Source organism: Primulina tabacum, unplaced genomic scaffold, assembly GCF_025594145.1.
Source record: "Primulina tabacum isolate GXHZ01 unplaced genomic scaffold, ASM2559414v2 Contig657, whole genome shotgun sequence".
NCBI classification, from domain to species: domain Eukaryota; kingdom Viridiplantae; phylum Streptophyta; class Magnoliopsida; order Lamiales; family Gesneriaceae; genus Primulina; species Primulina tabacum.
Window position 1 is genome coordinate 40,062 of NW_027459833.1, and position 26,036 is coordinate 66,097.

General features: G+C 34.8%; 2 pseudogenes; both read right to left on the bottom strand.

Moving 5' to 3' along the window:
- Nucleotides 1–1,667: 1,667 nt before the first annotated feature.
- LOC142534664 (phospholipid-transporting ATPase 3-like) lies at nt 1,668–18,051 on the bottom strand (annotated as a pseudogene).
- A 607-nt stretch (nt 18,052–18,658) lies between these two features.
- On the bottom strand, nt 18,659–22,895 carry LOC142534663 (transcription factor BHLH089-like; annotated as a pseudogene).
- Nucleotides 22,896–26,036: the final 3,141 nt, after the last annotated feature.

Here is a 26,036-nt window from a genome sequence, read left to right on the forward strand (position 1 = left end):
GTGTTTTATTATTAGATTAAAATTATCACATCTCATAAAAAAGATATTTTATCCCTATATAAAATATTTATCACGAGCACATGATATATCATGAGCTTTCTAAAAGGTACCACATGTGAGATAAAAAAGATTAGATTATCAATCTCTCTCTATCCCATATACCAAACTATACCTTAAGGTACAATTTTACATAAATTCGTGTCATAATTTCATTCTACGCGGTGATATTACCATTATCAAGTACACTCACAAGGTTACACAGGTGTCTGGAGTTTGCGTTACATTGATGCATGCTATAGTGTAAAGGCCAACAAGGCTCAATCACAAATAAAAATGAACAATGTCACTCAAGTGATGCTAATACACCCCCCTCTATGAAACAAACAAAAGATATTCCAATTCGTACATCCTAAAACTAATCAATATTGTATCTATAGTCTACATGAAATTGAAACTTTTTTTTCTACAATGACTCATTACTGCATTATGATATATAATCACAGTTGATTCAGCCGATGCTATATTAAAACATACAGGGATACAAAAACACACTAACTTGTACAAACATGTATACTTTCAATTGTTTCGTGCTGCCTTAGGCCGTGACTTCATGCTCGCTCGCCGAGCCACATCCCATGCCTTCTGAGGCACAAAAACTCCAGCCTGTGATGCGAAAAAAGACTCTAACCTGGTGACGAAAGCAAAGCCTGTGTGCCTTCGACTTCTGACCCGGGAGTTGCATCAGCGCATAGCTCCGTGCCTCATCTTGAGTAAGACTTGTCGTTTCCTATTTCGAGTACTCCCTATCTACTACCATCAGACTCATTCCTGTGAATTTCTGGACGATTTGATAATCGTACGGAAAGAACCATCTTTGAGCCCTGAAGCAAGTTTATAATAGAAGACTCGGAGTAAATAATGCATGAAAACAGATATGCTCCAAATATGCAAGTTACTTGTAAACTTACCCCATGTATACGAAGTCGCAAAACAGTGCGGCGATGGGGACGAGAATCAGAGTAAGGTAGAAATAATGGTACTCATTAGGACATAAATCACAAAATAGATATTCTCCTGCAGTAAATAACAAATTTGAAAAGGAGTTGTGACAAGTACGTAACAAGTTGCTGAAATAATAGCGAGAGATCTTACTGTGCTTTAGGCAAGACAACACCCGAGTAAATGAAGACAAAAATGAACCAAGCTAATATGCTTCCTCCAACACTGATGTGGTGCCATCTAGTAATTGTGTACACATCATGAGGAGGCGCAAGTTGACAGTCACGACAACACAAGTAAATGGCCATTGTGCTGACATCCCACAAGCCAAACATCTTGCCAGCTGAATTCATAGCACGATCACTTGAAGCAAACGACAAGTAATAGAAAACTAGTGATTGATAGATTGCAAAAAAGGCCCATCGTTGCCACAACCCTCCATTTGAAGAAAGTATTCCTTATCCTTCCTTGTATAACTCGGGATATTTCTTGGATAGAGAAAAATTAACATCCTGAAAGAAACGACTGACAAAATTATGAACTAGAAAACATAATATGCAACAGAAGCTCAGCCTGTTCTCCAATACAAAAATAAGCTTATGTGATAATCAAACAGACACACAGTGATAAATCTGTGCCTTTCAGTACCTTATCGAAAAGTCCAAGAATTACACAGGTAGGGCAGTGAATATCACATTGTACAGAGATTGAAACCAATCATAAAACCTCTGGCCAGAAAATCCAGTCCGGAAAGTGAACCAAAACTGAGTGAAAGTAAACATCAGGTTCTTGTAGAAGAAGTATGTCACAACCTGTGAATTTTTTAGAAGCTGTCAACATTACAACTTAGAACAATGCAACTGGCCTAAAACTGTGGAGTGTCGAACCTTGCATATTCTGAGATATGACCACCGCCCATGCACAAGGAGTAATTCTGTGAGGAAGCGAAACTGTGCAATGGCAAAATCACTTGCCATCACTGCTTGCATCCCCTCCTGTCCACTTATTCCAACACCAACATGAGCTGCTTGAATCATGCTAACATCATTAGCACCATCACCAATACTAAGGGTAATCTTCTTTGCACCTTTCTTAACTAAGCTTGTCACCTAAAAGCAGAAAAAGTTGATAAGTCAGCCCTTCAAATTGAAGCACTTCACAATATCGAGCAGCTTCTATGATAACAATGCAGTGATGATGTTTTATGGTGACGATGACCTAAAGACGATTTGCAATAGCATTCATTTGTTAGTTCAGAAATGCTACGAATCAATTCGTTGACTATATAGTCATCAATTTCTCTACGGGTTTATGGCTTCACTTGATTGCTGTTTTCCATATGCAACTGCATATGCATTTATAAAGAGAAAATTTTATCTTGGTCTGCCCATTTTCATTATAAACTATCTAGCCGCCTTGAGATATAACAGAACAAGTAATTCAATCAGAAAATAACATATACCTCAATCTCATCACATACATTACAGCATTTATTCACAAGGAAATTTGGGAATAGTTAATTGTGATTATAACACTATTGAAGAATCCAACATATATATATGAATACCAGGTGTTATTCCAAATAAAAGAATATTAGACATTTTTGTCACAAACATCACGGAAAAGAGCTATGATGCTATGGCCATTAGGACAAGAGGCTCCCAATATGATATGGAGACAAGCTTTCATGTCATGAAGATTTTGGTAAGAGGTGGCAAGAATAACTTTTCCCCCTAGATAGACCACACATTTCAAAACCAAGCACAGCTGATATCAAGGCACATTACGCACCTCTTTCAACAGCTCAATGAGCAAACAAATTACACAAGTTTAAGTATATTTTTTAACCCATTCCAGATAACATCAAACTTTGACGGACCATGCGGATTGAACTTTCATGTTCTGCTATAAAGATGCTCAATCATACAAAAAAAGATAATGAAAAAGAAATCACGTTGCTATGCTCCAGTTCGCGGAGTAAATTCCAGGAAAGTTATTCGCGAGAGAAGCCAAACACCGAAATGTAAAGCAACCGCTTAGCTGAGGATGACACTAATTCATAAAGGATGATACAGGATGGTAGATGCTTAAAGCAACTGCAAAATGCACTTGACCAGAATCGTTCTATTTCAGTATATAAGGAATGAGCAACTAGTCTACAATATTGAGACAATATCTGGGCACTCAAGTGACGGGAAGTTGGGAATAATGAGATTATTTACTGTCATGACAGTCTGACACCTATTCGGAAACAGTAAACATAATCTATTAGGCTGTCATGACGACTGCAGATGATAGCAAATAAATTTCAGAACTACTGTCAGAAATTTTCTTATCAAAGGATTGCAGAGATAGCATATCTAATTCAGCATATATATATATATGTAAAACTGTCATTTAATTTAACTTTATCACAGTAGAAACAAAAGTAGAAGATCATAATGATATTTAGAAACTTTACCTGTGCCTTCTGAAGTGGAGAAACTCGGCAAGCAAACTACAGCATTGCAATTTAAGCTCAGATTAAGGAGCATTCCTCGTAAACTGGGGTCCAATGCATACATCAAACACTTTCCATCAATCACAGTGCCAAATTTGATCCAGGTGCAGAATGAAGGTACTGTTGAGCTTCTCATGATATCTTCTTAGGTCATTTTCACCGTATCTTTCATAACACGAGCAAGTTCAACTTGATCACCCTGATTAAAGATTCAGGAACTGGAGGTAAAATATATTCTATTTTTTGCATGGGAAAGCAATGCCAATGTGTTACTTTACCATGTCCTCAATTTCTCTGATAGCATCAGTTTCTGAACTGATTATAAATTGCTTCATGCTATTATTCATTAACTTGCATGCTGCGATAAATGAAGCGAAATAAAGAAATTACAGCTGCTTTTATCAAGTGTAAAACAAAATGAAATCACAACTTTCTTACCGTAAGCAATTTTATTGCTGTCTCCAACTTGTCTCCGGTTAGCACCCATATTTTAATTCCAGCTCGCTAGAGGGTCTCTATGCAAGCTGGCACTCTCCTCTTGAAGCTTGTCTTCGATTGCCCGTACATCCAATCAAAACAAGCTCCTTCTCAATTAGTTCAGCAACCTGAAACAGTTTACACGTTCACTATAGCAGAAGTCTTAAGATTTTGTAATTTTCATTGGCAAAGCACATCAACAAGAGTTATGACAAGGATAAAAGAACAATACTAGGCTTTCTGCAACCTAGAAACCAAATTAGAAATCCTATACAAAGAGATTAAAATCAGAGTAGCGTATGCTCAACCCAGACCGTATAACAGAAGATAAAGCGGAACAAAAGCTGTCAAAATTCCAAATAAACTTTGAGTGTCTACATTTTATGTTGTTTAAATCAGTTCAGATGCCATGCCTGGAGGGTTGCCCTATAACAGTTTGCGTAAAGAAGATTATATGAGCACACTTAATAAAAATATACATGAAAGTATTACATAAAAAATAGCATATCAGATGCACACCTCATCCAATTTCTTCTCCCTATCTCGGAGAGCTGATTTTGCCTGAATGTATTTCTCATTCCAACTCTCATACACGTCAGAATTCAAATCTCTATAAGCCAGGCAAAGTGTACGCAATCCAGCAGCTCCGAATTGCTCCAAATGCTCCCTGGTTGTTCTCTTCAAATCCTGGTCTCCAATGGCCAATCTTTCATATATTACTGTATCCGCACCCTGTGGCAAACATAAAAAGCTAAAATTTTAAGTCTAGCAGTAAATTTTAACTAATGAAATATGCTGCTTTAATCGTACTGTGGAGAAATGGAAATAAATCAATTGAATTATTAGGAAATATTTTATACCTTGTGTTGAGTTTATTTTAGGATAGCTAATATTCTGTCACTAAAGTTAGTCCCGTTAATCTTGTATATAATGAGGCGCCTTATAACATAATTCATAAGATTTGTTTACACAGCTAATACAATGTTTTTGTGCTCATATTTCTTTGATATAATCTGTCCACATGGTATCAGAGCTGAAGGCTTTGATAACGCCATTAAGCACCTGGTGAAGAAACAACCCCTTATCCGGGTCAAAACCAACGGTGTCTACTGTGTACCTTGTCAAAAAGGCAATCACAACCTGGGTATGAAATCCGAAGCACCGCAGTCCTGAGAAAACGCAAAATGTCTGGTTCAAAAGGAAGAGAAGGGCTCGATGACACCAGACAGGTTATGGGGCTAAAAATACAAGGGACGTATGCTGAAAACTCATCAGTCCATCTTACCATTCCTTTTTGAATGAATAAAAATTTTCTAGAATGGCCCAGTCCCATTAAATTAGTTATTGATGGAAAGGTGGGCTGTGTTATGTGGCGGGAGAGACAAAAGAACAACAGAAAACAGATCCAAAGTGGAATCATGGAAGTCCGAGAATTCCATGCTGATTGCGTGTTTGAATAAACTCCATGGAACCGCCGATTGGGAAAACCTACCTATTCTTGCCCACTGCAAAAGGACGTCTAGGAAGCTGTGAAGAGGACTACTCTGATTTAGATTAAAACCAGGCTGTGGAATTCAAAACAAGGGTAAAGAAACGTGATTGATTACTACAACGAGATGCGAACGCTATGGCAAGAGTTAGATTTGTGTTATGAAGATACTTGGGAATGCAAGAATGACAGCGTAAAAATGCCAGAAGCGCATAGAGAATGATCGAATATATATTTTTCTTGCTAGACTAAATCGAGAACTGGTTGATGTTTGTGGCAGAATTCTGGAAAGGACACATCTGGCATCGCTTAGTGAAGTCTTTGCAGAAGTAAGGAAAGAAGAGGGGAGACGCAGGGTAATGTTAGACGACAAGTCGTTGTCTGCAACTGAAGTGTCGGCCTTGGTGTCCAAAAGTACTAGCGGTTCCCTAGCAACCAGCAGCTTCGACAATGCCACAAAGGAGAGGGAATCAGGTGCGAATGTTGTGAATCAAACCATAAAAAGGAAACTTGTTGGGATTTGCATGGTAAACCATCAAACTGGAAGCCAAAATTTCCCAAGCCAAAGGGTCGTGAGTCAACAGCCAATCAATCTGGAACCAAGGATGAAGTTGTTGCCATCGCAGGAACACTTTTTTTTAGTAAGGAACAACAAGACCAATTGCATAAACTTTTCCAATCTACACAGTTTTCTAAATCCACCTCAGCACCATCCTCTAATTCCCTAGCTGAACAAGGTAATATGTTTCAGTATATAGCCTTTTGTACATCCACTTTGTCTGAGTATCCATGGATTATAGATTCTGAGGTGACTGATCACATGACAGGTTCATCTAGGCTGTTTTTCTCTTACACCCCATGTGCAGGAAACAAGAAAATACGAATAGCCGATGGCTCTTTATCCCCAATAGCTGGAAATGGTCGATCACTATTTCTAAAACCTTGAATCTTCACAATTCTCCATATTCCCAATCTGTCTTGTAATTAATTGTCAATTAGACAGTTAACTCGATAACTTAATTGTTGTACTAAATTTCTCAAAAGAATGGGGGACTTTACTACTTTGAGAAGTCTTACTCGCATGGACAAGCACCACAATGTAGCATGGAACCAAGCTCAAGTACTGATGATATAATGTTATTGCATCGTAGACTAGGACATCCAAACTTTTCATATTTGAAACGAGTTTTTCTGAATTTCAATGTGAAGTGTGTCAATATGCCAAATCATCGTACCACCTTCCCAGCACGATCATATCAAGCATCTACACCATTTTCCCTTGTTCATGGTGATGTTTGGGGACCGATAAACTCCTACAGTTTCTGGAAAAAATAGTTTATCACATTTATTGACGGTCATACACAAATGACATGGTTTTAGTTACTTTCTGAAAAAGCAGAAGCTGAACAAGTTCTTAAAATTTTTTATACTATAGTTCAGACACAATTTCAGAAAAATATCAAAGTATTTCGAAGCGATAATGGAAAAGAGTACGTTAATCAAATTCTAGGGGCATTTTTTCATGAAAATGAGATAATTCATCAAAGTTCATGTGTCCGTACTCCCCAACAAAATGGTATAGCTGAAAGAAAAATAAACATCTCCTAGAAGTCGCTAGGTGTCTTCAGTTCACTGCTGGAGTACCCAAGTACTTATGGGGAGATGTTATTCTTACTGCTACCTATCTAATTAATCGAATGCCATCTAGAATCTTAAATTTTAAATCACCTTATCAATGTTTAAAGATTGCTTTCCCATGTCACAATTAGCTTCTGATTTCCAGCTTCGGGTGTTTGGATGTATAGTCTTTATTCATCTGCATGATCGAGATAAATTGGATCCCCGGGCACTAAATGTCTTTTTGTAGGGTATTCCCCTACATGCAGAGGATATAAATGTTTTGATCCTCGAACAAAAAGGTTCTTTGTGACAATGGATGTCACATTCTTTGAGTCACAAGCCTATTTTACTCCTTTTCAGGGGGGGAGAATATACTTGAAGATCTGGTTTCCTAGCATTATTAATATGCACATGAGTTTAGACCCACCAATACCAGAGTTAGGGTCCACTCAAAGAAAATGAAACGGGAAAATGTTTGACTATGTCTATGCGAGAAGACAACCTCAAAGGAAGAAGGAAGGCCCCATGATTCCACACGACTACGAGTCTGAACCGAGAAAAGAATCTGACGCCTCAGTATATCTTAATCCAGGTAAGAACTCTGATGTATCACATAGCATTAAGTCCCCTATGCCCCTAGATATTCCCATTGCACTTATGAAAGGCACTAGATCATGTACCCAGCATCTTTGTCTAACCATATGTCCTACCAGAATATCTCTAAACCCTATTCCACCTTTATCTCTCAGTTGCATTGTGTAGAGGTTCCTAAGTCTGTACAAGAGGGGCTTTATCTGTTTCACATTGTAAGGAGGTTGTGCTTGAGAAGATGAAAGTGTTCAAAAAGAATGAAACCTGGGAGCTAATGCATTTACCGAAAAGAAAACAAATAGTGGGTTGTAAATATGTGTTCAATGTGAAACTTAATTCCGATGGGTTATTGGAGCGGTATAAAACCAGACTTGTTGCCAAATGATTTCTCAAACATATGGAATTGATTATCAAGAGACTTTTGCTCCGGTAGCATTTTTTTAAAATCATACTTTTACTTTGCAGCTTAGAATCTAGATTAGCCACTGCACCAGTTGGATGTTATGGTTTTTTCAAATGAAGAATTGGAAGAGGAAGTGTATATGGATGCTCCACCTGGCTTTGAAGACAAATCTGGAGGAAGATATGCAAGTTAAAAAAGTCTCTCTATGGATTAAAACAGTCGCCACGAGCATGGTTGAAAAATTCTCCAGATCAGTCAAGAAACATGGCTACACCCAAGGACAATCAGATCACACAATGTTTGTGAAGCATACTAGTGGCTGAAAGTAGGCAATTCTGATCGTGTACATAGATGACATATTCTTAACAGAAAGTGATGACATTGGAATAACCAGACTAAAGAAATGCCTTGCATCAGAATTTGAGGTCAAGGAATTGGGTCCCTTGCGTAATTTCCTGGGAATGGAAGATGCCAGATCGAGAAAATGAATTTATGTTTCACAGAAGAAGTATATCCTAGACTTACTTGAGGAAACTGGATGACCAACTGCAGACCAAGTGATACTCCTATAGACCCGAACTTGAAATTGGGAAATGTGACTGAAGGAACACTCCAGTAGGGGTGGGCATAAAACCCGAAAAACCGAAAAAAACCGACCGAACCGAATAATTCGGTTTAAATGGTTCGGTTTTATCGATTTTTCGGTCAGTTATGGTTTTAAAATTTATGAAGTTCGGTTTTCGGTTTTAATCCCCAAAAAAACCGAAAAACCGAACCGGCCATATTATTGTTAAATATAAGGTTTTTATGTATAATGGACCATATTATTGATAACTATAAGACTTTTAATGTATAATGGACATATTAAGATTAGGAACTTAGTATCATTAACCCTCAATTTTTCAATCCGATCGTTTTCTATTTTTTCTTACCACTTATCAGTCGACGTTTTCTCTTTTTTTCTGTATATATTTCTTTAATATTTTCGTAAGATTATTTGTGTTCCATTCGAGCTGGTTGACACCTTGTTATCATTCTTATTACTGAATATTCCGTTGGATTCATGTATTTCCTGTTTACATGGTTAATTAATTATATATTGTTATTATATTCGTATGACATGTTTGTACACAACACATGTTATATATATGTATATATAAGATTAAGTCTCACAAATTAAATATTTGAAAAATACTATGATTTAGATTTTAAAGGCATAAAGTGACATATAATTTTATTTTTCAACAAATTTTAGCCAACCGTATATAACCGACCGTATAAACCGAACCGTATTACAAAAAAACCGAACCGAACCGTAATAAAATGGTTTGGTTTTGGACTAGAGATATTCAAAACCGAAAACCGAAAAACCGAACCGTTGTAGAGTAAAACCGGACCAAACCGACCGTTGCCCACCCCTACACTCCAGTGGAGTTAGTGAGATATCAACGACTTACTGGAAAATTAATCTTTCTCACACACAACCCGATATTGCATTTGCTGTGAACATTGTGAGTCAATTCATGTGCTCACCTTATGAGGAGCACTTGGAGGCGGTCTACGACATCTTGAGATACTTGTATAATACTCTTTGAAAAATATTATTGTTCAAAAAGAGTAGTCAAAAGAGCATAGAGTGTTTTACGGGTGCTAATTGGGCTGGATCAACTATGGATAGAAGGTCAACTTCTAGATAATGTACTTTCTTTTGGGGAAATCTGGTCTCTTGTAGAAACAAAAACAAAATGTTGTAGCAAGAAGCATTGCTGAAGCAAAACTGAGAGCTATGGCAAATGGACTATGTGAATTATTGTGGCTTAAGAGAGTTCTTGAAGAGCTGAAGTTAGAAGTACAAGTTCCAATGAAACTGTTGTGGTTTAAGAGAGTTCTTGCAAATAATCCAATCCAGCACGATAGAACTAAAAATATTGAAATTGACAGGCTATTTCATCAAGGAGAAGTCGGAAAGTGGGGAAATCCTTTTGTTCCTACTGATCAGTAGATTGCATATGGCTTAACTAAAGGTCGCTTTCGACCTAAGTTTGAAGATTTCACAAACAGTTGGACATGCTGAATATCTTTGCACCAACTTGAGGGGTAGTGTAGAGAAATGGAAATAAAATCAATTATTTGTACAAAATTATTAGGAAATATCATACACCTCATGTGTTGAGTTATCTTAGGATAGCTAATATTCAGTCACTAAAGTTAGTCCCGTTAGTCTTGTATATAATAAGGCACCTCGTAACATAGTTGATAAGAGAAAAGTATTAATGTTTACACAGCTAATACAATCTTTTTGTGTACATATTTTTTTGATATAATCTGTCCACATGTACCTTGCAGTAGAGTACAAGTCTACCATCTGAATAGCGGCATATGACAGACTGCCGCTTCCTTGTACTAAAACATAAAAAAGATGACTAAGTCTTAACTCAGAGGTTTAATTGATCAGGTCCAAAATAAGCATGCAGATAAGAATGTGTTACCTGTTGAACTCGAGGACATTCAAAATTTCGTATGGAACATCCTGAACCTTTCCCATCTTATCAACATGTGACTCACGAACATAAATTGTTGTTGGTGAACGCCTGAAATTAAGACATTAAAATGTTTCACAACAAGCAATAATCTCTGCAAACCACTATAAAAATTTTAAAACCACATACTTGAAGAAAAAAGAAGCCAAAGTTCTTCGCTGCTGTAACCAAAGCAGCCTCATCAGGAGATGCAGCTTGATATCGAATCTTTTCAGGAGATTCATCACCTTCAGGAAGCACAGTATGACATATTGCAAGGCACCTGAAAAATTCCTAGACAAGAGGAATACATTTTCTCAAAACTGAAATTCTCATCAACCAGGACAAGAAGCATGAGAAATTAGTGATTGGTTCTATGGATGGAGCTATCCTAGGGGTCTCAAACAAAAGGCACAACCAAAAAACAGAAGTGAGAGAAGAAATTGACGAATAAACTGTTTTTCATACCATGAAAGAAGGTTAGGCACGCAGCACCAAGGAAATAGAGGGTGCAATTTTTCAATCCTATAATGTTGTCTCGATGGTAAATCCATGTTAAATGTAAAACTAAACAAAGGTAGATATACAATAACAAAAACAAAATGCTCAACATTGCCATCTTATGCTGTTTAAACAAAAACAACATTGAAAAATTTCCATTGGCATGGCTGCTTGACTAAATAGACCAACGAAGTCAATGACAGAACCTATGAGTACAAAGAAATTTTCAAAGCTCGAAAACAAGATCAAGTGACCACAGGAAATTAAAACATCTGATAGAATTGGAGTATATCAGTCTTGGTCACTAGACAGGGTTAGACAGAGAGTCAAGCAGCATCATGGACATATAGCACATAAGAAAGAGAATATAATAGTGGTATACATTTGGTACAGTTCTGTAAAATTGTATCATGTAAATAACCTACTTTGCAAGACTCTGGATTAGGTTCATTCTTCCAAGCACCACGCATAAGTCGGGCATCATCAAAGTTGAATCCCTTTTCGCGTGCTGAATTTGAAGGCCTCTGATCCTGGAAATTAAAGCCCTCAGTAGAACAATTGTTAAGAGTTAAAGTTATTTTTATTTTATGGCAGAAATATTTACCTCAACTTTTACTCCAGTCCTCTGAGCTGTTCCCAACTCGATTTCGCTGACACCAGAACCATAAACATCTCCAGCAATTGAACATTTAAAAAACTCCATCAAGTTTCTTGTCAGGGTTCCGGTTTTGTCAGAGAATATATACTCCACCTGTCACAAAAAATTGCAAGCTTGAGAAATCCGCGTCACAAATAAGACATCAACAAGCAACAAAATCCAAGTGATCAAATATTCAATAGAACATATATCCATGAACTAAATGACATATTTAAAAACTACTGCATGCAGACAAACTGAAAATTATTATGCCACCAACCAGAATCTTAAAAATAAAGGTAAACAATGCAAAACTCTACCTGCCCAAGTTCTTCATTCAAATTGGATGTCCGTGCCGAAGCAGGGGTATTGCTCTCAGCGTGGTACATGTGTAATCATTGTAATAAATTGAGTGGACTGAATAAATTTAATCATCTGAAATAAACAAAAGCTTGTCGGTGAATTATGACAACATAAACTCAATGAATACAGAAGAGAACGGATAGCCGTCAAATCTACCTCAACAGAAACATATAGAGAGATTGGAATAATTGGCGAATAGAGAGTTATGAGGGTAAAAAATGTCAAGACAGCAACCTATAGAAAATTAAAAACACAGTTAAGTTAGAGAAAGTTGAAACTGAAAGTATTAACTAATACCACAAACACGACCGTGAAAGAAAGGTGATCCCACTCTTTACCACATATTTATTGCCAGGATCAAACTGTCTCTCTGAGCTGTCAAACCGCAAATAGTAGTACTTCTGATTTATGAACACACCACTGCACAAATTACAGAAATAGTTAAGTATAACATTGAACTTCACAGAAATTAATAGAGACTGCACTGCAGAAATTATAAGAGTGAAACATGATAGATAACAGGTCAAACCTGCCTATAGCACCCAAAAGACACATGCAGAAGAGAACACTAAACAGAATAAGTATAAGTTTGTCAAGTTTCTTCTCTAGAGTGCTTCTTTTGGAAGGAATTTTCATAGAGTTCATCATAACCTGCATTTTCACCACAGACACCACTGAAATACAGAAACAAGCAACTAGTAGAATAGGAAAATGAGACTCGAAGATGATAATTAGATACAGAAATGAAGAAATAAATAAATATTGAGACATGACACATGACACCCAATTATTTCATCATTCGGAATGAAAACTATCAAGTATCAGCAACTATACGAAACTCTTTAATGATGAGAGTAACAAATGGCTAATATATACATGCTTCACCAGGAAACAGTCAGACAACTCAAATAGAAAATAAAAACCAAATAAGTGACAAAATTTGAATAAAGTATGAAATGTACCTTTGTCTCATGACCTGTAAAAATTACTGTACCAACAATGTACTCAGTGTTCCTCAAGTTACAGCCCTGAAATATGCAAAATTATATTAAATTAAAATATAATGCAACTGCAAAAGTAACCAGCAATTAACCGCGTAGGAAATGAAAATTAAAATTGGTATTTTCAAGGAATTGTTGCCAACTTCAATCTGTATTAAGACAAATCATATGTTATCAATCGTTGGACTCTCATACAAAATTTATACAATAAGAGAATGCAGATAGCAACTTTATCAGATTTGTAGAAACACGAGAAAGTAAAGCTAGCGTCCAAGTTAACTCACAACCTACTGAAACTTGAATCAAATGAAAACAGATGATGCCAAAGATGGTAATGCCATACCCGTAACAGAAGTTGATTTGGACTGAGCGGCAAGGTTTGTTTATCAAGGATCAAGTTGCCAGTAAAGGTGTACAGCGAATTGTTTGGTTGCTCGCATTGTATCTCACCTGCGGCAGATTTCATCAAAATACAAACATGCAACAAGATTTTCAGCCAGTGGGTTACAAACATCATGATGCACATCAATCCCAGTATTTGAAGTTGAACACAAAAAATAGCCATTCAGAAATTTTTCGGTCGACAATATGGTTACAAACATCATGATGCACATCAATCCCAGTATTTGAAGTTGAACACAAAAAATAGCCATTCAGAAATTTTTCGGTCGACAATATGGCAGATGACATGACATTTATGCATGTTATCATGTGTCATGCCCTTATTAAAATATATACTTATGCTGAAAGTAAAATACCCTTAAATTCAGCCACTTTCTCTGGTGTCACATAGTCCCAAGTTTTTTCTGATGCTTTCCTTATCTTCAAGTTAGTTTCCCCATCAAGATTTGCAGTCTGCAGAACCACCAAAGATAGCTGATAATTGACGTGGAAAGACAATTGATGCATATTTTTGTTATATTCTCAACAGAGAAGAAACAGTAAATCACCACAAACACAAAGAAAGCAAACCTCAATGTAGCAGACACCATCAGGGTTTGTGCTAGCAAGGAACAACAGATCAGCTGGGAAAAATCCATCTTGTTTCACCTTGAACCAGAAAAACAATCTTAACTTTCAGGCAAAATTCAAAGAAACTTACTCAATCTGTGTGGATTTGATGACCAATTCAGAATAGATTACTTTTATCACTAGGTTCGATTTCATTCCATAAATTTTTTATAGGTCATGAACATATATAATCCAACCGAACTATTCAGAATAAGAAGCAACTGCAAGAGACACAATTGTGATTGGCAGCCATTCATCTTCAATCAAGGTTGAGGTATGTAATCTATTCACCGCAGGTTAAAAAACAAATGAATTCATTAGCCACCAGAGCTTAAGGATATGCTTAGATTCATTTTCAGAGATATTTTATCTCTGAAAATGAAATAAATATAATTGTTCTTCATCTTTTATTCCGAAATTGTAACTTCACCCCTTTTTCACAACTACCAACATGGTCATTATTTTTAATTCAACTCTTTTATCGCTCGTTAAAATTCATAAGTATTATATTATATCATTCCTAGTTTTGAAGCTCGATACATCAATAAAATATTAAAGTAAACTGTAAACATATATAACATAGCCACTAACCCAACTCATTTTTTGACATAACATCCACGTTAAAAATATATTTCAAATGCAATATCAAATTCAACAATATAATTTCCGAAATTAAATTTCCAGAAACCGTCTTCCAAAAAGCCAAAAATGAAAGCCCAAGTACATGTACTTGTTTTCCCATACCTATGAGTAGAGCTCTCATGATCTAAACTCTTTCGAAAGTTGAGCAGACTCGTACACACAAACATTATGTTGACTAGTTTTCAAGATCTCTAAAAGTCTTTAGGGCTATAATGTTGAGATCGTAGTGATTAACCAATATTTGACCTGGTGTGTAGTCATATGCACTAACAGTTCCACACCAGAAACCCCCTTACATTTCTCTAAATATCGCTGCTAACGGCCCCACAGTGTATCATAATCTCCTCGTTACCTGCAGAGACCTGGCACAATAACTTCTGTAGTTCTACAATAAAACATGAGTAGCCCAGGAATTGCTACCAACTTACTGCCAAGAAAAGAGTAATGAACATATGAAGCTACTTAGAAGATCAGAACCTTATGGTTTACCACAAAGAGTTAAACATAGGGAATATGGAAGGAGGTAAATAACCAAACCTCACCTTGACTATATCTCCAACCTGCAGCTTCTTCCAAGGGATGGATACCCATTTCCGATCTTGCAACACTTCTATGCTGGAATTATTGATGGCCATATCATTTTGGAAACGTTTCTGCGAAGCATAAAGGAAAAAAATAGAAGAGGGAAAAGACATGGAGAACATTAAGAAAAAAAGGTGTATAGATTATAAAACAACTAAGAGATAAAATTATAAAATTCTCACCCAGTCCTCCCACGCTTCTTTAACGAGAGATACAAGAAGCACCAGGGTGAGTGGAAGCACATTTGTTATAGGACTCACAGGACTGCATGAAAACAAAGGTTCATTAAAATGTCATTGCATTTAACAACCATGGATGTCATTGTTAAGACAGACTTCTGACTTGAAATGATCTTATGCAGCAACTTTTCAAACAGGTCAATCAACAAGAAAACTTATGCACATAGCTAGGAAAACAACTGAGAACCTAGAACTGCTCAAATAAGTCAATACAAGTAATGGTATTTTAGACAATAATCAGAATGCACAGTTTTTTAAACTTAACATGTGCATAGACAAGCTCTCTCCTCTTCAGCTGAAACAACAAATAATAGAATCTTTTCAGATACATAAGGCAAAATGATAAATTGAAATCTTCCAAAGTCATTATATTAGCAATCAAAATCCACAAACATGCAACAGAATATCCAACAAACTTGAAGAGAATACACACTTTTTAGCTATATCACATCTCATATTAACCAGTTATTTCTACACAAATTCCAAAAAGTGCAGATTTGTCTCACCATTCTCTCCACCAATTGTTGCATTCTATACAGCACAAATTAATATATATCAATCTAAGCATTCTGCTACTGTGATGCCAAAAATACACAGATTGTTTTATATCATCTTTTATAAAACCCTTGGTGATCTCGACTATATTATAGCAACATACCTGATTGGAGTGCATGACAATATCGAAATCATGAGAAAGTAGAGATTAGCCACCCGTCTGAACTGTCAGCATAAATTAAACAAGAGGAAACAGGTATTACAAACTAAATCACCAGGAAAATGTATTTCTTTTTTGCTACAGCAGTTCACTAGCTTGAGGATGAAAAAAACGAAGCTGAATCCTAAACAGCAGACAACTCTGTCAACATAAATTCTTATAGCAGAGGCCGAGTTAAGAATCCTATTTCATTACATGGAATGGTAAAAATTTATATATTCATCGATGTTACATTGTAATCTATAAGTAGAAAATAGAAGGCTTCAAAAAGTTCTGTATGCGCTCTTCTCTGCAACAAATCCAATTAACTAATAAGTCAGCCAGAAATGAAATATATATAATTGTTCTTCATCATTAAAATTTGAGTCCAGCAGCCGTTAATGCACTCCCAATGCCAAGTTTGTAGAACGATTTTAAATCCTTACGAAACAAATATGCAGGTAAACAGATAAATTAAGTCTTGAGAAAAAAGTCATTGTAAAGCAGATAAATGCTAACTTGGTATTCATGACAAATTCTAAGTTCAATAGCAAATTACTCTTTTGAAAAATAGTGTAATATTATATTACCTGCTCAAAAAGTCCCTTTGGTAAAAATGTAAAGACGTCATACTTTGTAGTTGAGACAGAATTTCCCTGATATCAATTATGGAACCAATCAGATCTAAGTAGAGAAACTATTCACCCCAGATTGGAAAACAATATCAGGACTAACAAACCGCACAGGTTCCCTAGAGCCTCAAGGTGCGAGGCAAGATCTGCTCCTCATCAAAGTAACATGTGCTAAAACATGAAATTCCAAAATCTAATAGGGTGAAGACAGTTATATCACATAGATTTACAGACTAACTATCAAAAATTAATCTAAGAAATATATATTTGCTAATGTATAAGCAAATATGAATATTATTAGATTGCATTTCTCATTGGATTCACCTGCATGATAAGAATCACAACTTATACACTCCGAACGTGTGCCTCAAACTCTGACGCATAGCTCATCTGTCCCTCTCGAATGTGATATGTTTATTAGTGTGTGTGTGTGTGTGTGTGTATTTGAATAGAATGAATCAAACTCCAGCTTAAGCTCAAAATAATAGCACAATATTCAAGTTCTGAGTGTATGTGATGCGGTTGGCACCCATAAAATGAACTCACATGTGCATTGTTGACTCCAGAAAGTTCACATATTTAAACAAATCAATAACACGTGATGAAATAAAAACAAGTTAGCGACCCTGCAACTATGACCTTGAATCGAGCGAGGATGTTTGCATCACGATCGTTGCAAAAAACCATTCTATGACCTGGCGCCTGCGGCTGGACCTTTCCAAGTCGAACCGTGCGGGACGACGAGACACTGTTCGCCGTCGGAGAGCCATCCCCGCCGCCCAATCTGGATCCCCTCCATCCAGCCATTTTCTCGTTACAGTTGGTCCGATCGAACCGGACTCAGGTGCATAAACCCCTAAATACTTGCAAATATAGGAGAGGGATTTAAATGAACAGAAATCTCTTGAAGAAAAAGGAAAATGGTAGCAGTTGTCAATGGTTGAATTGTGCGATGCAATGAGGAGGGGGAAGGGGGTTTGATTTTACGAGAAAATTCAATCCGCGTAATAAAAATTGAGATGCAAACACACCTGGTTTGGCGCGTGTTGTAAACCGTCGTATGATTTAAAATTGTTTTTGACCGCGTGGTCCGAACGTCGGAGAAATGAGGGTCGGTTAGTGAGCTGTCGGTGATGTATCTCGGGGATGTAAACGACGTCGTAATTAATAAATTGTGGCTATTCAATAGAAATTTGAAATATTCAGCCTGTTGATGTTTGACTTGGCACTTGGCAGTTGAGGAATAACTCATCTTATATCCCAGAATATATAATAGAGACAAATGGTAGTTATAACTATTTTTGTTGGTTGCCAAGCTTTTGAACTTTTTGTAGATTCGAAAACATGTATACGTCGTGTTTGAATTGGTAAAGTAGTTGAACTTGTAGTCAATCTCAAAAGTTCGATTTTATTTACCAACATCTTCTCGGACGAGCTTGACACTGACTAACGTGGTTTGCAATCTACAACGTTAGTTCGATTGTTTACTCATTGCAATCCGAAAGATAAATGTTGTGGTTTTCTATGTCATGAAAAAACTTAAACTCGAGATAACTGAAATGATCGAAATATGAAAATAATATAACATAAAAAGATCAAATAGAAAGTTAACGGAGAAGTAAATATCATGCAATTAAAACTATATTTGTCATTATTGAAAATATAAATTTGTAAGAAGTTGGGATCATATTTATACACCACTGTCTTTGTTTGACAAAAAAATATATAATTGTTATATATAACACTTGTTAGTTAAGAAGTGTAAGCTTTGTGCTCCAATTTTTTCCATATACATCGGTGTATTGTATTCAAGTCATACACACACTGATACACATTCATATTTATGTGAAGAATTTAATTTCTTTATTAGTAATGCTACTAAATAAATTATGATAGCGTTTACCGTTTATGATGGATGATCCAACAAGAGTATATCAATTCTATCTGATCTCTGGATGGCTGAAACGTGCAAGAAGAAATCTTGAATTATTGCTTTTCAATGAACTTCCAAGTTTCTCATTGCAAACATAATACAACAAATAAAAGTTTGTAACAAGACAAGCCTTTCACAACTCTCAGAATCAAATTATCTTGGGTATCGGGAGACTCGAGAAATCTGCTTTAACGCGTAGCCATTTCACTTACAAGATAGATGGATGTGGAAACATATTCAGCTTCAAGAAACATGGCATGCTGTTCGCTGCATTCTTGGTGGCTTTCCATTATTTATTTTATTTTTTGTGTTGATCATGATGGTCGTTCGAAGCCACCGCCAATCTGCATGTGTAGCCATTCTGGTGATGAATCCCTTCCGTATTCCCTAGTACCTTGAGACCCGAATGCCATGCCCGGCATTTCAAAAGTTTGCTGAGAAAGCTGCGCAAATTTGAAAATGAAAGTATTTTTTTGAAAATGAACCATGATTTTGACGAACATAACTCTGCTGCAACAGTCATGGTAAAGAACAGAGGCAATTTCCAAAGAAAAGATAGATGAAGCTGAATGGTAGATGGGAAGTTTGAAATAGCCTATAGTTGGAGCAAATTCAGGCAGTAGATAGCCATTTTTCAAAAACTTACATCTTTTGATGGATAAGATCCATCGAAGCCCACTCTCGAATTAACTGCTTCAAGCTTCATGGACAGAAACTGTGAGACAAGTTAACTGTGAGTTCGTTTTTTCAAGCAAAAGAAATAAAAATCAAAGCACACACGCCATACATACAAAGAACAGAGGCAAAATAATTATTTACCTCAACCTGACGTTGTAAGGATTGGATATAATTAATTATCTCATCGAGCTACCAGTGCTTTTCCAATTACCTGAACCAAATGAATCTTCTTACAATTTTTTCATTGAAAAAATATGAATTTAGTATCCCAAGTATCGACCCACAAAGTGAAAGATGGATAATACTTACTTTTGAAAACGCAAAACTACAATTTTTTTAACAATATCCATGAAACGCCAACATAAGATGGAAATAATCAGATAATCTGAAGACAAGGCCAACTTTCATACATCTATCAAATTTAATCAGAGCATTTTCAAGGTCTCTAGAACTATCACGGAACTTTAGAAAGTTTGTCATCACTTTTATATGGGCATGCAAATGACTGAGACCCAACCATCAAACTTGAACCCGTGAAAAGACGACTATTGGCATCTTATGGCCAGATATCCACGGCAGATATATCCATCACTATAAATGAGCATGGAGAGGAAATATGGATGGAAAAATAGATGCATGGTCTCACGCATAAGACTTCCCTAGAAGCCCGACATTCATATCAAATGAAAAGCAGATTAATATGTCCATGTGCTACATAAATTTCAAAAACTAATGAACAAATAAAAAGTAAAAAAAAAAAGATATTTAAATAAAATGATGCACCCATTCAATCATATGGAGAAAATAAGTCCAAGATGTTGGAACTCACTTTATTACAACCAGGCACTAAATCTTGAAGAAGTTTCATTCTCTCACTTATTTTTTCCCTTCTAGCCTGTACCAAGAGGAACCAATATGTTACAACCACTCATAAAATGTACATTCACCATGAATTAATTCCACCAAAAATGGTGGAGCAGAACACAAGTATGAGGCGCTCCTAACATAATAGACAACTTTTAGGTTCTTGTTAGGTTTCAACAATCCATGCAGCATAATAGACGACATGACAAAGAGTTATAATTGTATTTCATCGATTATTTATCAAGATGTCATAGGTAGCAAAAAAATACATGTGCAGATTACTCAAGGATGAGTGAAGCTACCTAAAGTACGCCACAATAGACATCTAGCTTCTTATCCACTCAAACTTGACTGTCAGTTAATAATCAATAGCATAGAACTATAAATGGTGTTAAATCTTTTATATCTTACTACTCAAATAGAAATGTGATACATCCATTACCCTTTCAGCTAAACTGTGACTATCAGTGGCTTGACCTCTTCTTGCTCGCACATGAATATAATCTTGCTTTGGTGGTTCTGCTGCTTTTACTGCACTTTCATCCGTTATCTTGCCTGGATTCCTGATGACTTCCCTTTCAGCTTTATTTTCACCATTCCCATTTGAAATGCCCTCTGCCTTCAACCTCTTACCATCTCCTTCATTCTGCACAACCACGCAACAGACTGGCTAATTTCATTTCAAATTTGAGTAAGCATATTACATACTTTGCAAGTTGCAACTACATACATACTTAAAAAGTTTTTTTTTTTTACAGTACATCACAATTATAACTGCATTAAAAAAATTAATATTTTAATTTGTGAAAATATAAATTATATATTGACAAAATCATCTATAAAAATGATTTGAACAGAATTTTCGATTCAAGCACATTTTCCAAACTAAAAGTTACTAAATGGAGAAGCTCCAAGTTTATTTTAAATACTCAATTCAAGACTATTTTAGCAATATCTTTATTTTATTCCATGCTCTCATATGCATAATTAAAGATATTAAACAACTGTTAATAACATAACTGCTAAGGCTATGTTTGGTAGCTACGATAAGGGAATGATTATTAAATAACCATCACTTATCTCAAGTTTGGTTCATTTTTAATTTAGCATGGAGGCCCTTGATTATGATTGAAAGCCCTCACTATTTATGTTATTTGTGTGATTAAATATACCTCCTCAAAGGTGTGATAATGTATAATTCTTGAATAGTGATAATGATAAATTAATATAATATTTAAATTTTTATTATATTTTTTTATAAATTAATTTCATATATTTTTATTATTTTCAATCATTTTAAAGAAAATAAATTGTAATGCAAATCTATTTTAAATTAAATTTTTATAAAGTTCAAATCTTGTTAATTAATTCTTTTATGAGAATAAATATTTATTAAATTCTAATTTATTTTGTTTATGATTACCGTAATATTTTCAAATATATTTCTAATAAATATATTTAAATTAATCTTAATAAATGTAAAATATAATTATAAATATTTAATTATCTATCAAATTATTTTAAGAATATTTATAATTATTTTAAAAAACAATAATATTATAATTATTACTAAACTTTATTTAACATTAGCATTCAAAATATTATTGTTATTTTAATTATTAAAGTAAATGCATATTTATAAATTTATTTCTAATACATATATTTAAATTAATTTTAATAAATATAAATTATAATTATAAATATTTAATTATCTATCCAATTATTTTAAGAATATATATATAATTAATACTTGGGACATTTTGATCATTGCAATAAAATTTAAAAAATTAATCCATCATTTAAAAATCATACCAAACAGTATGTTATTTATCCCACCATACTATTAATCCATATATCTCATTTTTTAATCCATCTAATTACTAATAATTTACTTATCCCTTCACGTGTAGTTTATGAGTGAATGAATTGCTCTCGTAATGATAACTTGGAACTCTTGAAGGGATAAGATAAGCTTAAACAAGCTAAACCAGATATAACACAGCATCAATTAAAAATGAAGTTTTTAGATGAAATTGTACCAAATTGTCTCCGTTGCTGTTACTGGTCGAAGCTCCTCCTTTAGCGCATTCATCTTTGTCTCGGCGTTTCTTTGAATTGATATGAGTGGCTGGGCCTGGAGCACGACTCGATCTCTGGTCCATCTCCGTGGGATCCATGGCCAGAGCATACGACGTCGCATTGGAGTGAAAACCCGGCCAGATCTCCGCGAAATTGAAAGCACCTCCAGCCCCGTCATTCATCACTGCACCTTGCGGATCCATCCCCAGACCCGACCCGGCAATGGGATGCTCGTGTTAGTGTAGATAGATATACAATGTGTAAGTACGTATAGTCCGATGTAGGTAGGGGACAGGAGGGTGGGTCTTTCTTTCAGTGGAGAGAGGAGGTGCGTAGCGTACCCACTGGCGTACAATAGATGATTGGAGCAGCGTTTTTGAGAAGCAGAACGAGGAAGAGAGATCTTGGGAGCAGAAAAGAAGTGACTTTTGAGAGTAACTTTTCTCGGAGTGTCCAGTGTCTTAAAGCTTCCGAGTTGTGCTATTCTAAAACTGGCTCATCTACACCAAAGGGTTTTTTAAATTAATTTATTTATTTGACGATCAATTTAGATGAAATTCATCGTAATTATTTTCGAAATTATTTTAATTTTATGTAAATTTGATTTAAATTCTCATAAATTTACTTTTGAAAAATATTTCACCTAAATTTTGAATGTCCAAACAAGTCAAAGAAATCTGAAATTAACCAATTTGAAATCCATTAATTCAAGCCCAAGATATTGTTAAATTGCAAATTGAAATGAATTTTGAAGCCACTTTATATCAAATACTCCAATTTCAATAATAATTGTCGCATATTTTAAATGCACTTAACATGATATATTTTGGTAAAATTTGTGTGAGGCGGTCTCACGAGTCGTATTTTATAAGACACGTCTCTTATTTTGGTCATTCCATAAAAAAATGCTTACTTTTTATACCTAAGAGTATTACTTTTATTGTTAATATCGGTAAGGTTAACACGTCTCACAAATAAATATTTTATTGAACATCTCGAACGTTTCTCCCTATGATGTGATGATATTTTAGCCATTGAATTTCAATACAAGATATTAACTTTCGTTAATATACCAGAGATACGCACGATTTAATAATAATAGAGTGTCATTTGAAATGCACCATTGAAAGAATTTCATAAATCAAACTCATGAATCCAAATGCAACCTAAATCTTGTCCAAATCAAATCACTTACTCTAAATCAAATTCATCAATCCAATTGCAACCTTATGCTTCATTTAAATGGAATGTCTTGATTTAGATAAATAGATTTTATTTGGGGACTGATTTGGAAAATGAATTTTAAATATATATGATATGTGTATTGTTTGAAAACATCACAAATACTATTGAAATTGTTTAATATGGTAGAAAGTGAATTTAATATAACGTACGATGAAACTTATTTATAAATTCAAAAATACATTTTTATCGTAAAATTAAAATATAATGAGTAGGTCTCTTCTGAGACGGTCTCACGAATCTTTACATGTGAGACGGGTCAACCCTATCGATATTCACAATAAAAAGTAATATTCTTAGCATAAAAAGTAATATTTTTCATGTATTACCCAAGTAAGAGATCTGTCTCACACAATTTTTTGCTAAATATAATAATATTAAGGACCATTAGAAATTGAATTCTGCCAAACTTGACCTACATGGACCAGCTCCTCTTTTATGTCCACCGTTGATCGGATCCATCTAGAGTCATCGAATCATGTTAACCACAATAATATTAAAGAAAGCAAATTACATTACGTCCATTAATGATATGTGATAAGGTTCAAAATTTTAGGAAGGTTTCATATTATTAGCATATTTTGTCTGGAAATAAAATCTAGTAATGGGTAGAATCCCGCTCTCGTTTACTTGATAAATTTGAAAATGTATGTATATTTCAAAAATGGATGAAGAAAATCGATTTAAAAATAATAAGAGTAGGTCTCTTGTGAGAAGATCTCACGAATATTTATCTGTGAGACGGGTCAACATTACCGATATTCACAATAGAAAGTAATACTCTTAGCATAAAAAGTAATATTTTTTTATGGATGACCCAAATAAAGGATCTCTCTCACAAAATACGATCCGTGAGACCGTCTCACACAAGCTTTTGCCAATAATAATTATTATCATTATTATTTCCCATCCTATGTTTTTCGTTTCATTAAAAAGAATGAAGAAACCTTAAAATACGATTATCAATGTGTTAAATATTTCCCATCCATTCCATATTTATAAGCTTCATATGGAGATATTAGTTAAAAAAAATGAACACTCAAATGTAGGAAGTAATGAACTTTATGTTCGAGTATGTTGAATAAATTTAAAGCTTAAATAAAGGTAAATTAAACTAAAAAGTATATGAAACTCGAAACAGATTGTTTATGTGCTAGGGGGCGTGATGATTCACCTGGATGGGACGATATATATGCGGCTTGGAACAATTCAGGTCACAGGAGAGGTGTCGCTTAAGCAGTGTTGTTTACCAAGAATTGTGAGTTTTCATGGATATTTGTCATCAAAATGTGTCTCTTTGTCACATTTTTTAGATTTGTGACTTCAATATCAATTTATCTGTATGAATTAACATAATGAGATATATATTACATCAATTTTGAGATGATCAAACAAAATTAGCAATTTTACATTCATTTTGAACTTCTTATTTTTCTTTCTTCTCAAAGAAAGTTTGCTTCATTTTCTAGCTATGAAACTTGTTATTTATAGTATTATTATCACAAGTTTGAAGTAGCTACGTTAGAATATTTAAATTTTAGTGATTTAACAAGACTGCTGATACAATGAACAATTATAAAGTCTAACAAAAACTGAATTCAAGAAAAAAAACACAATATTCACGAGCAATTTTTTTCTACGTTAATCAGAGTCCAACTTACTGCCTAGCCAAACTAATAGTATATTATTCGAAGGCAAAAAAAAAAAAAAAAAAGGATACCGATAGCCAAACTAATCAAAGAACGACCGATGGAGTTAAACTGATAGCATTTTACTTAAGTCGGTCAGTCAGCTCAAATCCAAACATTCTCTAAAGTCTATCAGTTTACTCAATAATTAAGAATCATAGTCCAGCCGAAGTATTGGATAAAATTTTTCATACTAACAGTCACTGATTTCCAACATAATGTCAGAATCCATGTGCACTACCAGGATTATATGATCTGTTACAAAGGATAATGACATGGCAAGAACGAGATCTGTATTTGGAAACGCATGCATAATTCAAAAAGATGATCGTTGCAGGAAAAGTCGATAAATATATCAGTTAGACAAAGCTTTGAACATCTCGAAATCTCTCTGAAAAATTCGTCCACACAATCAAATTTTTATGTGCTCAAATTTTTTGAAGATCAAAGCAAACACACTATGATAAGTTATAATTGATCAATTGAGGATCAAATTGTGCTTAGAATATTTTTGTGAAATACTTGTAATTGAGAGTGAGAATTCTTACTGCTCAATTGATTCAGGAGTAAAGTATGCTAAAATTTCAATTACGAAATGATAAGTTATACTGAAGTTGGTGATTTCAAACTATTTGCAATTACCAAAGTCGTT